The sequence below is a fragment of the Pan paniscus genome, chromosome 7 (assembly GCF_029289425.2).
Source record: "Pan paniscus chromosome 7, NHGRI_mPanPan1-v2.0_pri, whole genome shotgun sequence".
Taxonomy (NCBI): domain Eukaryota; kingdom Metazoa; phylum Chordata; class Mammalia; order Primates; family Hominidae; genus Pan; species Pan paniscus.
In genome coordinates, this window is record NC_073256.2 from 73,691,946 (window position 1) to 73,707,485 (window position 15,540).

The window sequence follows — 15,540 nt, forward strand, 5'->3', positions numbered from 1 at the left end:
CAGAAAGTATTCTCAAATAATATATTAGGCGATTAATAATGATGCACCCCAAAGCATTTCATTTTAAAACATCAGCTGGCCCACATTTCAGAGGTAGTACATCATGCTTGATATTTTTCGTTATTTACTATTTTCTCCAAACATTTTTTTGAAGTCTTAAAAATGCCTTCAGAAATTAAGCTAGGACGCTCCATCTGAGTATATGAAAGTTAGTAAACAGAAAATGTCAAGCACCAAGACGTTTGGATGGCTGGACTACCAGGTGGGGTTATCTCATTCAGGACACAGGCTCTAAGTCTCCAGCGCTGAGCGATCTGCACTGGGATGGCAGTCCGAGATCCAGCGGTATCACCGGGTGGGAGCAGGGTGGGGGTGCTTGCGTGCGGACATAGGTGGGAGTGGGGGATAGGGAGGAAATGGAGGCGCCGACCGAGTGGAATGGGGGGTGGGTCAGGGATGGGGTGGGATGGGCATCAGTAGCGGGGTGGAGATGTTGAGAGAGAGGCAGGGCTTGGAGTGGAGGTGCGAGAAGGGTGGGGACCCGGAAGGTGGGGTGGGGGCGGGATGGAGGCGGGGCGGGGCGCACGAGGGGCGTGTACACTGGCTCAGGGACACGCGCTCTCGGCCACAGCAACTGGCTCCAAGTTCCCTCCCTCGCTCTCCGGCGAAGCCTGCCTGAGCCCTCCCACTCGGTGCAGACCGAACCATCGCGGCCGCCGCCAGCCGGGCCCTCCGCGGCCGCGCGTCCTGGGCCCGTTCCGCCAGCCCCGTCTGCTCTCTACCCGCGGCCCCGCGGCGGCGACCGTGAACACTCGGCGGCCCCTACAGCCCGCTCTCGGCCCTTCGTCCCTCGCGGGCCCCGACTCTCCCTCCTTGCAGTCCCCCGGAGCCTGGCGCCCGGCTCGGGCCGCACCGCCAGGGACTGGGGTGAGCGGCCCAGGTAAGACTGGGCCGTGGGGGCCGGGAGAGAGACTGCTGGGCGGGGGTTGGGATTAGGGTTCAGTGGTCGCGCCGCGCCCCGACTGCGGACAATGCGGGCGCTGCGCGCGGCCAGGCGGCGCGGAGCTAAGCCGGCTCTGCGCCTGCAGCTTCCCCGCCCGGCCCGGGTCTCCGTTGAGCCCGGCCTCACTGGCCCAGGCGGACCCCGTCCGGCTTTCTGGGCCGCCGGGGGAGGCGCAGCGCCGCTGCCTGCCCCGCGCCCCCTCTGCGCTCGGCTTGGCTGCACGTCCCGGGCTCGGCTAGGAGGCTGGGCACGGGGCCGGGGCTGGAGCCGGGGTTGGAGCCAGGGCGGGGGGAAGCTGGCCGCGCTGCGGAGCGGAGGTGGGCTCCGAAAGCGCGCCGCCGGTTGCTGCTGGAGGAGTGGGACTACGAAGGATGGGGACTCCGCTCGGCCACCGCTCCTTGAATGGTCTCTAATCTCGGTGTTAAATACTTTGAGAGTATCAATACCACCTAATCCTTTGCTGAGAATTACTGCTAGAAATGTAGATTCTGAGGTTCCGAAAGTTTGTTTTTGGTTACCCCCTCCAGCTCCTCCCGTGGCCTCAATTGTCTCTATTTTCTTTGAAAGCATACAGATTTGAAATAGAATTAAATTCTCCTTGGCTCACTCGTGCCTCCATCACCCAGCGGAGCTCATAACTTGGCAACAAAGCCCATAGAGGCTGTGGGAAGCCGCGATGCCTGCTGCCCAGCCTGGTGCCCTCCTATTGTTTAGAGCTGGAGCTGTACAGGGTAAATGGCAGTGACAGGTCTCCCTTAAGCTGGCTCGTGGGGAAGGAAGGGAGATAACTTTGCAGTGTGCTTAAATTACTCTGGAAAGTGGAAAGAAAACACCTGGTGCTCAGCTTTTTAACCCTTTCAAGTTGTTATTCAGATTTATTGACACACACACACAGAGAAAAGTGCAGGCTTTCTTTCCTGCCTAAAAAAATAGGCAAACTCTGTGTTCTTCCTCACAGCCAACTTATGTCCTCTGCAAAATCTGGCACACATCTGTGACAACATTGCACTTCTGGAGTAACTGGTCTATTTCTCAAAAGGGAATATGATAGTAGAATAAGCATTTTTGCAATATGAATAGTAGGACTTCCATTTTCTTCGTTTCCTTTGTTGGTGAAGAAGGTATTTATTTAGTATTTTCCCCCCAGTTTACACGTAGTCATTTCTGGGAAGATACTTGTATTAATTTCTTGTACTCATTTTTGTGACATCACAACCCCTGGTCATTCAGGTAAGCTATTTATTAAGCATAGTTATTCTAGAATAAAGGTGAGTTAATGGTAAACTAGAATCCTTCACTGATAACATCCCATTGGTTTACCCTACGGTATTTAATCTGTAGTATTACTATAGATTGTACACGTAAAGTCACTAACTGAACAGAGAGGTGGTTGGTGCCTTGTTAGCCTGACATAAAGTGCTTAGAACAGTGCCTTGCATATAGTTCTAGGTGTCAGCTAATATTACTTTTAATTTTTCTTATCAAGCTATGTGTTATTTTCTGTTTGGAAAATGGTCGTTTTGATTTTTAAAATTCTGATCTGTTAGATCATGATCTATTTTAAGTCTGTGGTTTTAATTTTAGATCAAGGCTGAGGTTGGGTTGTTATTATGACTATGACTGACAGGCTCCTCTGCGTATCCTTATGCATGGTAAGGGTTGATTTAATTCATCTTATATATTGGATCTCTAAGGGCAAGACATCAGTCTTGAACCCAGTCATGCCCTGGTGCCTTTCATAAGGAGACCTGGTTGTCTTTAAGAGCCTAATTGTTTAAAGAGAGGCCTCCACATTAGGGAAGACCTGGGCTCTGAACCCCATTCCTTACCTCCCCTGCACTCCCTTGTTCTCTAGGTTTAGAATCCCACTTCCAATTCCCAATGGAAAGAACCGTTGGTACAGCAGAGTTAAGTAACTCTCACAGTGTTAAAAGATGATAAAAGATAAATATGTCTACTGTATATACATCAACCAGAACATTTAATTCTTTTTCATGCTTTAAAATATTTTAGAGCAGGATTTATAGCCTAACTAGCTAAGATAAGAAAACTCACTTATTTAAAACTACTTATTTGCCAAGTGTTAGTAACCAAAGATTGTGTTTGCTATTTAGATATTTTAAATGATTGTCAGGAGTTTACTCTCATTTCATGTTCTCCTTTCCCCTTTAACTTTGAAGTGACTTTTAAAAAAATCGTGATTCCTAAATAACTTAGCTAAGCGAAGGCATGGTATTAACTCTTAGGGCCCTGCAGAAGCAAAACTGCTGTAGGCACAGTGGCTTGGCAGTAGATGGTGCTGTGGACAAGGCTGGTGGAGGAGGCATATGTATGGTCTAGTAGAATCCCAGGGATTAATTTAGCAATCCCATTGTTTGCTGCCCCCCAAAACATACTCTTACCAACCAGACACTGTCCAACAATCTTTTTGGGAATACAGTTTGTTTTTAAATTTGTACTTTATATGTTCAACATTTGTAGACTATTGGCCATTTTTCTGTCTGAAAGCCATCGCATTTTAGGTGCTAGACAAACATTGCTTGTAAAAATATTATTATGCAACTGTTCACTTTATTTTATTTTCCCATTGTAGAGTCAGATTGATCAGCTGAGCCTAGAGGATCTCCAACTAATCTGAACTTTTTTTCATACTTAACTTTTTAGGAGAGAGAAACAAATGATCAGAAACCTACTTGCATCTTGAATTTATTTAAGAAAACAACTTCCTAGGGCCAATTCTCATTTACTTTGATTTGCATCATTCTTCTGGCTCCTGGTATGATGCAGTGAGAATTGATATTCAGGATGAAGACTGAAGTGTTGCAAAGTCATGACTCATCCAAGAAAAATACATTCATTCTATTCAGTACAGACACCAAGGCTAGAAATCTAGTACACTCAGAAAAAGGATTTTCTGGTTCATAATAACAGTTATCTCTAAGGGCTGGCTCTGGGACCAGCAAAGTCCTCGATGGTTGTTGGTGGGTGTGGTGTCTCCTCTAAGAGAGAGTAGGTGCTGTTATCCCCTTTCTATAATACAAGTGAAGGGAAGTGACTTATCTGAGTCACATAGCTAATATGTAGCAAGGTGTGTGTGTCTCCAGACCCCGTGAATCTTTCTGTCATGCCAGGAGGAATAATTTCTGCCTTGTACATTCAGTTGCTGGAAGTGTTTGTGTTTCATACCTTCTTTTCAGGTTTGATGTCAACAAATCTCTTCTCTATAACTCATTGACATACTTTGAATTTTGTGGTTAACATTTGATTATCAAAGAGTCTAAAATGAGAAAAGGTACGCCACTTTTAGTTTTCAGGGGAAACCTTTTAAGATTTCACAATACCTTGTTAAAGATCGCTTGTTTTAGGAAGGTTGAGGAGAGAGATGGCACATTTAGCTTCTTTGAACTATGTAGACTCTGATAAAAATGTCTTAGATTTAGAAGTAATAAAGAATGTTGGGTCTGTTTTTGGCTTCGTTGCTCAGGTGATCTGGGAGCAGCACAGCTCCCCCTATGCCAAGTGACTTTCTTTCCCTTAGGTTAAAGGAGGTTTATTCATTTTGATCACTTAAGTACATCAGAGGGGATTATGATGATTTTGGAAACATTGAATCAAATCCTCATTTCATATATTCATTTATTTTATTTTAGACTTTAGGCAGAGCCTAATATAATTTTTTAATGTTGATTTTTTTGTACTGAAAACATTATAGAAATACAAAAATGTAATATTTGGGAATTGTTCAGAGGAAAACACATATTATACCCAAAGTGTTTATCAAAGAAGCTAAATGTAGCATTAACTCTAGACTTTGAAAGGATAAGTTATGGGATGATTTGCATGAAAGATTTTGGGGAATAGTTGTAGGAAACTTAGTTTTTCATTCTTTGTGAATGTTAACATCCAAACGATTACAGATAATTAAGATATAAGGCTTCTCCACTGTTGCAGAATTCTTTTTCATCCTGTTTTAAAACAACCTGAGTTTGTTTCTGAATGATCCTTTTGTAATATAAAATTAATGAACTTAAATCATGCCTATGTCATTTTGACATCTTAGATTTCCTTATACTTATGGGAAGAAGGGATTGAGTGAGATTTTTACGTTTTTCACATTTTACAGTTCGTCTCATAAGGAAACTCCCATAAGAAACTGGCATTCAAAGACATAAGCCTTGTTTTTTGTTGTTGTTGTTGTTTTAAAGGAAACTTTAGTAGGTGAAGCAAATTACTTTCTTTGCTCAGTATGTTTGGTGATAAAAATAGTGAACATGTGGATGATTAAACAGTTTTAAACCGGCATTAAATCTATGACTTTAAAATTGTAAACACTTTAGAGAGAAGTTCAAAAATGAATACCTAAGCAAAAGGAAACAGTATGTCATTTGGTAGACAGGTTTCTGGAAGAATCAGAAGAATTCTGTGGTATGTTTTATACAGCAGGGCAAGATCAATGGGTTTTGAAATTGTCCAGTTCCAGATGAGGCTTTTAAAAATACAATTCACAGGCATATGGGAAATTTTTGAGTGGTTATGTTGTAATGCAAAACATTTTTTTCCTCACAGCCCCATTAGAAGTTTATTTCATCTTTTTAATTTTATTTTTTAGGAGGAATCACATATAGCCTTCAAAACGATCATTCTCGCCAGTGATTTTTTTTTTGTCCCATTAACTGGAACTTAATATAAATAAAAAATAAGTAATTATGCAAAAGAACATAGTTTACTAAGTTCCTCTACTATGATGATTATATTAAACAGATATTGATAGAGGACGTATTGTGTGCCAGGTACTTTGAATAAACACCAGTCAGGAAAGACAAGGTTCCTTCCTCTTTGAGGCTTTATTGTGTAAAGTGGGAAAATAGATAATAAATTAAATGAATAAATGAAAAGCGAATTTAAGGCAGTAATAAGTGCAGTCCAGAATGGGGGCCACTTTTCCATCTGGGCTTGGTGGTCTGGGAGGGCTTTACTGAGGACTTTAGAGCTGACTTCAGTGAAAAGAAGGCAACATGTTTGGGCATGTGTGTGACTAAATATATATACACATCCATGAATGTGGAGTGTCTACAAAAGGGTTTGAAGATAAGTCTTTGCATTTTATTCATTAAACTTCACCGAAGGACTGTAGTCAACAAGCAAAAACTGTGCAAGATTAAAAGCCGGAAGAAGAATACACAAATATTCTTATTTATAAAATGAGTATTTATTTTAAAAATTCTTATTTATAAAATGACCTCTGCAAGGTCTCTGGGCATTGAGGATGGCCCATGCAAAGGCCCTGTGACAGGCAGAACCTGCCCTTGTGAGGAACAGGAGATAGCAGCCAAGGACCAGGTCAGCAGGGCCTTATGGACCACAGCGGAGTTGGGGTTGGGGTGGAGTGTTTCCATTTAGTTTGAGTATAGTGGGAGCTGCCAGATGGTTGATGGATGATGGATGGTAGATTATTGTCTCAGTTTCTGCTAAGTTCTTTTATGTTACTTATGATATCACATCTCATTGTAATGACTTTTGTTAGTACATTGATTTTGATGCTGTTTGTATTTTTCAACAGGAAATCATACTCATTTTATAAATAAGAATATTTGTGTATTCTTCTTCAGGCTTTTAATCTTGCACAGTTTTTGCTTGTTGACTACAATCCTTGGGTGAAGTTTAATGAATAAAATGCCAAGATTTATCTTCAACCCTTTTGTAGACACTCCACATTCATGGATGTGTATATATATTTAGTCACACACGTGCCCAGACATGTTAGTCAGTTTACTTTCTGTGGCTACCACGGGGGCCACCATTTCTACTCTTGGTCAAAAAGAGACATTTGGAAATTGGGCATTCAGCAATTTTGGGAAATACCAATGAATCCTGATTACCCTTGTGTGTTTTTACCACATAGTTAAAACAAGGTGAGAGTTGGGAGGTTCATTATACAGTTGACTGTGAGTTGGGGATTTAAAAAAAATTCCTTTAATCTATCCCTAACCAGTGTCCTTTCAAATGATCATTTATTGGAATGTTGTGATTTTAAAATCAGATTTTTTTCCCCCCAATAAGTTTTATTCTTGTTTAGTGACAATGATAGAAGAAGAGAAATCATTGTGTGGGTTGTTAATATGACTAGTCATGGGTGCTCTTCACAGCTTCTGTTGGCTTTGTTCCAACCTGCAACATGCACCCGGGTGTGTAACCATAAACCGTTTTATAATGTTTTGGTAAAGTGGCCACAATTTTTGCGGGGATAGACTGACTGCCTAGTAACTTAGTTCCTTAATTTAATGAAGATTTTTTTTTCTATTTCTTCTTAGTGAATCTGTATGTTCCTCTCTTATTGGTGGAGAGTAGTACAGTCATATAAATATATATTTTGTGGGTAGTTGAAATGTTCTTTTAGGTAGTGTTAGAGAATATCTATGGTCTGCCTGTATTATTTGGAAATTGACTTCAAATGAATTTTCCATGGAAGCAGTGAAAGTGCCACACTTGTCATGGAGCTAGTGTGTGCAGGTGTGTGTGTGTGAGAGAAGGGCCTAGTGTTCAGTATACACATAGCATTTCCTGTTTTTCCAGTTAGAAGTGGCTCTACCCTTGCCTCAATGTGACATGTGTTTTAACTCATGTGGCCTGATTTGCTTGTTTGATTTTTCTTACAGGTATTTTTCATTTCAGGATTCCCTAGCGTTACAAGATCGAAATGTTTTGATTGTTCATCCCTGATTGCTATCTCTTCCAGCCTTTTTCTGAGTAATTTCAGTGTGAAGCATGCTGCTGTTTAGGTACTGTGAGTTATCCATAAAGGGACCAAATCGCAGGGCCCTTTAATTAAGCATACCAGCATATTAGCAAATACCTTTATACATTTTGTGCCAGAGATACTTAAGTATCTTCATTTTCTTTGGACTTTTCATTTTACCAGATGGTATTAATTATTCACATATACCTTGTATTAGTGAGAGAACCAGAGAACCAGAACCAATAGAATATACATAGAAAAAAAGAGATTTATTACAAGGAATTGGCTTACATGATTATGGAGGCTGAGAAGTCCCATGATCTGCTGTCTCCAAGATGGAGACCCAGGAGAACCAATGGTTTAAGTTCTAGTATAAGGTCAGGAAAATATAGATGTATTAGCTAAGCAGCTAGAGAGAGAGAGAGAGAAAGAGAGAGACAGAGAGAGAGACAGAGAGAATTCAATCTTTCTTCACCTTTTTGTTCCATTTGGGCCTTCTACTGGTTGGATAATGCCCACCCACATTGGGGAGGGCCTTTTCCTTTACTCAGTCCATCAATTCAATGCTGATTTCCTCCAGAAACACCCACAGGTACAGCCAGAAATAATGTTTAACAAGATATCTGGGCACCCCAGTAGCCCAATCAATTAGACACATAAAATTAACAATCACATATCTGTAATACAATCAGAGTCAGGTTTTGTTAAAACATTTTTGTAAAAGTATACTTCCCAAGTTGGTTTAAATGAGCTGACTCCAAGAGTGTTAACACCAGGTACCACTTCTCTAAGTCCTGCTTCTCTACAAAGTCTTTCTCAGTAGTGCTAGCAACATCATACTTTTTCCTTCCTGACCAACACTTCCTTTATTGAACCAATTGATGGCAGCATTTTTGGTGTATTCTTGGTTTTGTGAGTGTATCTTCTGTAAGACAGTAAGTTCATCCGCAATGAAGACAGTATCTACTGGCATACCTTGGAGACAAATTGTGGGTTTGATTCCAGACCACCACCATAAAGTGAGTATTACAATAAAGTGAGTCACTTGAATTTTTTGGTTTCTGGGTGCATATAAAAATTATGCTTAAACTATACTGTAGTCTATTAAGTGTGCAATAGCATTGTCTAAGAAAACAATGTACATACCTTAATTAAAATACTTTATTGCTAAAAAATGCTGATGATCATCTGAGCCTTCAGCAAGTCATACTCTTTCTGCTGCTGGAGGTTCTTGCCTTAGTGTTCATGGCTGGTGACTGATCAGGGTGGCAGTTACTGCATGTTTGGGTAGCTGTGGCAGTTTCTTAAAATAAGACAGTAATGAAGTTTGCTGCATCAACTGACTCTTCCTTTCACCAAAGATTTCTCTAGACCATGCGTTGCTGTTTGATAGCACTTTCCCCATAGTAGAACTTTCAAAATTGTAGTCAGTCTTCTCAAACCCTGCCACTGTTTTATCAACTAAGTTATGTAATATTCTAAATTCTTTGTTGTCCTTTAAACAGTGTTTAGAGCATCTTCAGCAGGAGTAGATTCCATCTCAAGAAATGAGTCTTTATTTTTTCTTCCATAATAAGCAACTCCTCATCTGTTAGTTTTATCATGAGATTGCAGCAATTCAGTCACATCTTCAGGCTCCGCTTGTAACTCTAATTCTCTTGCTATTTCCACCAGATCTGCAATTACTTCCTCCATGGGAGTCTTGAACCTCTCAAAGTCATCTATGAGAGTTGGGATCAACTTCTTCCAAACTCCTGTTAATGTTAATATTTTGATCTCCTCCCATGAATCATGACCGTTCTTAATGGTATTTAGAATGGTGAATCCTTTCCAGAAGGTTTTTGATTTACTTTTCCTGGATACATCACAGCAATCAGTATCTGTGGCAGCTATAGCCTTACAAAGGGTATTCCTTAAGTAATAAGACTTGAAAGTTGAAATTACTCATTGATCCATGTGCTGCAGAATGAATGTTGTGTTAGCAGGCATGAAAACAACATTTATGTCTTTGTACATCTCTATCAGAGCTTTTGGGTGACCAGGGGCATTGTAATTGAGCAGTAATATTTTGAAAGGAATCTTTTTCCTGAGCAGTGGGTCTCAACAATGGTCTTAAAATATTCAGTAGATCATACTGTAAACAGATGTGCTGTCATCCAGGCTTTGTTATGTAGAGCACTGAGAGAGTAGACTTAGTATCATGCTTAAGAGCCCTGGGACATTCAGAATGGTAAGTCAGCATTGGCTTCAACTTCAAGTTACCAACTGCATTAGCTTCTAATGAGAGAGTCAGCCTGTCTTTTGAAGCTTTGAAGCCAGACATTGACTTCTCCCTCTAGCTATGAAAGTTTTGATCAGCAGTCCCCAACATTTTTGGCACCAGGGACCGGTTTTGTGGAAGACAGTTTTTCCATGGACTGGGGGATGGGGTGGGGGAGGGGGATGGTTTCATGATGATTCAAGCTCATTACATTTTTCATTAGATTCTCCTAAGAAGCACACAACCCAGATCCCTTGCATGCACAGTTCACAATAGGGTTCGTGCTCCTTTGAGCATCTAATGCCTCCACTGATCTGACAGAAGATGGATTGCTTGCCTGCCACTCACCTCTTGCTGTGCAGCCTAGTTCCTAAACCCAGGGATTGGGGTCCCCTGTCCTAGATGACATCTTCTTCCAATATAAGGCCATTTTGTCTACACTGAAAACCTGTTGTCTAGTTGTAGCCATCTTCATCAATGATCTTAGCTCAATATTCTAGATAACTTGTGCGGCTTCTACATCAGCACTTGCTGCTTCACCTTGCACTTCTATGTTATGGAGATGGCTTCTTTCCTTAAATCTCATGAACTGCCGGGCACACTGGCTCATACCTGTAATCCCAGCACTTTGGGAGGCCAAGGTGGGTGGATCACTTGAGGTCAGGAGTTCAAGACCAGCCTGGCCAACATGGCAAAACCCTGTCTCTACTAAAGATGCAAAAATTAGCCAGGCCTGGTTGTGCGTGCCTGTAGTCCCAGCTACATGGGAGGCTGAGGCAGGAGAATTGCTTGAGCCCGGGAAGCGGAGATTGCAGTGAGCTGAGATCGTACCACTGCACTCCAGCCTGGGCGACAGAGCAAAACCCCATCTCAAACAAACAAACAAACCTCATGAACCAACCTCTGCTAGCTTTCAATTATTCCTTTGCAGCTCTGTCATCTCTCTCAGCCTTCATTGAATTGAAGAGAGTTAAGGCCTTGCTCTGGATTGGGCCTTGACTTACGGGAATATTGTGGCTGGTTTAATTTTTTATCCAGACCACTAAAACTGTCTCCCAAGAAGCGATAAGGCTGTTTTGCTTTCTCATCCTTTGTGAGTTTGCTGGAGTAGCAGTTTAAGTTTTCTTCAAGAACTTTCCTTTGCATGCCCAACTTGGTTCACTGTTTGGCTAAAGAGGCCTAGTTTTGACCTGTCGTGGCTTTTGACATGCCTTCCTCATTAAGCAAAATCATTTATAGTGGTTGATTTAAAGTGAGAGATGTGTGACTCTTCCCTTCACTTTAAATCTTAGAGGCCTTTATAGGGTTATTAATTGGCCTCATGTCAATATTGTTGTGTCTGAGAGGATAGGGAGGCCTGAGCAGAGGAAGAGATTGGGGCGTGGGGGGGAGCAGTCAGTGGAGCAGTCAGAACACATACATTTATTGGTTATGTTTGCTATCTTTTGTGGTTACGGTTTGTAGTGCCCCAAACGATTACAATGGTAACATTGAAGATCCCTGATCACACATCACCTTAACAGGTATAATAACGAAAAAGTTTAAAATATTGTGCGAATTACCAAAATGTGATACACAGACCAGAAGTGAGCACATGCTTATGGCACTGATGAACTTGTTTGATGCTGAATTGCCACAGACCTTCTATTTGTAAAAAAACATTATCTTTGGAGCATGTTAAAGTGAAGTGCAGTAAAGCAAGGTATGCCTGTGTATTTTTCCATGGTGAACATTGTCTATGAAACAAAAACAGTGGTGTCGTTGATACCCCTTTCCTCCCTAATCCGTGTGGTCTCTGTAAGGTGCACATGGAGATGACTATTACAGCCGTTAGCATCTCTTACTTTTACCAAGTCTGAGTCTCCATTTTATGAATTATCCCCAACAAAACTTACATTCAGGTGTAAAGTGATGGCAGTTACTTCGTACAATTACATCTTATTTAGAGGTTTCATTCCTATTTACTCTTCAGATTTTGACTAGGTAAAGAAGTGTTCTGAAACTTGAAAATAACATTTTCTGGTATAACAGAAGATAGTTATTTGATTTGATGGTAACTACCATTTATTGCCTAACGTGGTGATATCAGGAAGGAACAGGGCTCTTTATCATTTTTTTTTCAGAAACCATCATTCACAGCTGGCTTTTCCTCCATTAGCACATGAAATCAATCACAATAATAATAATGACAATGATATTATTATTCAGGCAGATCCTTATATCATGCTTACTATTTCCTGGCACTATTTTGTACTTGCGTGATGGCTCTGTCAGTTTATGGTTGAAATAGTTGATGTGCTCCTGCTTATGTGCAATTTTAGCTTTGCTTTCTGAGAGTTTAGGCATCAAGTAGTAAAGAACTGAGCAGTTGCATATAACTAAAACTTAATAATTTCTCTGAGTTCACTTTTAGACTCACTTGTTTAGAATGCTCTGGACTTTCCAACGGCTCTTCATCTGTTCCTCTTTGGTCCAAGAGTTGGTTTGAGACTAGAATCAACTACAGACACTGGCTTGGGATAAGGCCTAAGGGACTGTGACAGTAGTGGGTGGCCATGGCACCCTAGTGCTATGGCCATGGCAGGGTTCAGTAGGCTGACTGTGGGTCTTTAAACCCCAGGGAAGAGTTTTATCTAGACCTCCTAGGGTAAAACTGGCTGGGTCCAAGTGTAATAAAGCTAAAACTTCTCACTAAGGACATTTCACTATTAGGACCTGAAGCCCACCCTTAATTGATTTTTTTTTTTTTCAATGCAGGGTCTCACTCTGTCACCCAGGCTGGAGTGCAGTGGCACGATCTCGGCTCACTGCAACCTCTGTCTCCCAGGTTCAAGCGATTCTCCTGCCTCAGCCTCCCGAGTAGCTGGGATTACAAGCACGAGCCACCGCACCTGGCTAATTTTTGTGTTTTTAGTAGTGACAAGGTTTCTGCATCTCTACGTTTTGAACTCAGGTGATCCGCCCACCTCAGCCTCCCAAAGTGCTGGGATTACAGGCTTGAGGCCTGAGCCACTGGGCCTGGCTTAATTGATATATATATATATATTTTTTTTTTTTCCAAAACCAGAGTTTGGATTTTGGTCAGCTGATATGGTGATTATTGGTGTCCCTAGTCACTGACACCACTGCCATTTCCTAGCCAACCACTATTTCAGTGCCTACAATGTGCCAGGCACCATGCTGCTACCTAGGTGGGTGGAAGTCGAGTCTTCCCTCACCCTGAAGCACTGGGTAACTGTAAGCCCCATGGGCCTCTTCTCTTAGCTGGAATGTCATCTTCACCTTCACCATCTCTTAAAACGTCACTTCTCTGGTCTGAACCCCAAGTCACTGCCTGGTGTAACAGAAGTGAACTGCCCTCACAGGTGCTCTGTCCTCATGAGCCCTCTGAAATGTCCTGTTGCCTTTTTTAAGAAATGGCTTTAGAGTCCAGTTGCTATTGTTGAAATTGTCCATGCACTTTGTGTATGGGATCACGTGGGTCCCACTGTTTCCTACCAGACACGGGTGATGCAGCATCAGTGGAACAAAGATACGTCTTTTTAGTTTGGAAGAAAAATGAGGTTTCATCCCATTTTCTTTTTACCATCACTTTTCCACCCCTCCATCCCTCTGCTATGGTCTGAATGTTTGTGGTTCCCCAGAATTCATATATTCAGATCTAATCCTCAAGGGGATGGTATTCAGAGGTAGGGCCTTGGCAAGTGATTAGATGATGAGGGTGGAGCCCTTATGAATGGGATTAGTGCCCTTGTAAAAGAAACCCCAGAGGACTCCCCTCCTCCTTCAGCTTTGTGAGAAGACAGTGAGAAGGTGCCACCTGGGAACCAGGAAGGGGACCCTCATCAGACGCTGGATCTGCTGGCCTTGATCTTGGGCTACCAACCTCCAGGATTGTGAGAAATTTTTGTGGTTTATAAGCTGTCTAGTTTACAGAATTTTGTTATAGAAGCCCCAATGGACTAAGGCACCTAGGCATTATGCTAGGTGCTGGGAATACTTGTAACAAAAAGTAATGCAAATAGAATGTTACATCAGAAGGCGTTATTTTCTTCTTTACATATTTATACGTAAAGTAACAAAATTCCTGTAAGATATATTTTTTCTATCAACAAGAAGGTAAATTTCTCGTTCCTAAAATAGCAAATATAGCTACAAGCAAGGCAGTTTTTGTCTGTGCTCATAGATGTTTAATAGATTCATTGAAGCTCTGTGGTCTAATGAAATGACAGTGTAGGAGTCGTGAAAAGCTTGCATTTTCTTTTTTTTTTTTTTTTTTAAAGTCTCACTCTTGTCGCCCAGGCTGGATTGCAATGGCGTGATCTCAGCTCGGCTCACTGCAACCTCCACCTTCCGGGTTCAAGCGATTCTCCTGCCTCAGCTTCCCAAGTAGCTGGGATTACAGGCGCCTCCCACCACACCCGGCTAATTTTTGTATTTTTATTAGAGACAGGGTTTCACCATGTTGGCCAGGCTGGTCTCAAACTCCTGACCTCCAGTGATCCACCCTCCTCGGCCTCTCAAAGTACCGGGATTACAGGCGTGAGCCACTGCGCCCGGCTGCATTTTTTCAATTGTTATTTTTAATTAACATCTAATAGTTATACATATTCATGGTGTACAGCTTGGTATTTGGACACATGTATCTAATGTGTTATGAGTAAATCTTGGTAATTAGCATACCCAGCACATCAAACATTTTTTTGTGTGTATGTTAGGAATATTCAGAATCCTCTCTTCTAGCTATTTGAAGGTGTGTAATAAATTATTGTTAACTATAGTCACCCTGCAATGCTGTGGAACACTAGAACTGATTCCTCCTCTGTAGCTGTAATTTTGGAGGGGACTCAATGAATTCTTCTCCCTGCATCTGAACTAAGGCTGACACCAGGTATGAGCTCCATGAGTGGGAGAGGCCTCCACACTGCAGGTGGAAGACAGGCCAGTATCCGCAGACTGTGTTCCTGCAGCTGATGCTCAGCAGCTCACCAGAGCCCGAGTCCCCATTGACATCCCTCATCCTAGTTTTTCTTCTTTATCTGACCCTGAAATACCTCTCCTGTCTGGCTCCTCTCTATTTCTGGGTACCCCTCCACCGTAGTTCAGGCCTTGGTCATCTTTTCCTTCCTCTCTGCTCTCTCTGCCTCTGAATAAAGACAAGAGAAGAAACAACCCCATCTTTATGATGCTCAAGTAACTTGAATGCACAGACGTAAATTATATCTCTGCCTGACCACTAGACAGGGGACTTGATAGAGGGACGTAAGTCACATTCCAGCCAGCGGAGTCTTGTGAATATCTGCTTTGGTCTTAAACCTCTCTGCTGCTTTGAGAGTAGTTTGTATCTGGAGATTTAGGTAGATTATATCTCGGGTGTTGAAGGAGTTTGCAGATGGGAGCAAAGTACCACTGTTGATAATAACCTGAGAGTTTGTGGAGAACACAAAAGGCACTGGGATCGAGGTAAATGCCTGGATTTTGCAGAAGGTACCAAGAGATCCTAGACCTTCACTGTACAGTGTGGGGCCCACGGGACACATG

At 42.1% G+C, this 15,540-nt stretch overlaps 1 protein-coding gene across 4 annotated transcripts in view; it reads left to right on the top strand.

The window, feature by feature from the left end:
- Nucleotides 1–573: 573 nt before the first annotated feature.
- Nucleotides 574–15,540, top strand: part of FAM110B (family with sequence similarity 110 member B) — a 153,991-nt gene continuing 139,024 nt past the window's right edge. For 2 of the 4 annotated variants that reach the window (XR_004672904.3, XR_010112936.1), the window contains exon 1: nt 580–940. The gene's annotated coding sequence lies outside the window, so the exon portion shown is untranslated. Of the gene's footprint in view, nt 941–15,540 lie in introns of all 4 variants that reach the window. The other 2 variants (XM_008975455.4, XM_008975457.5) reach the window with 2 other exon arrangements.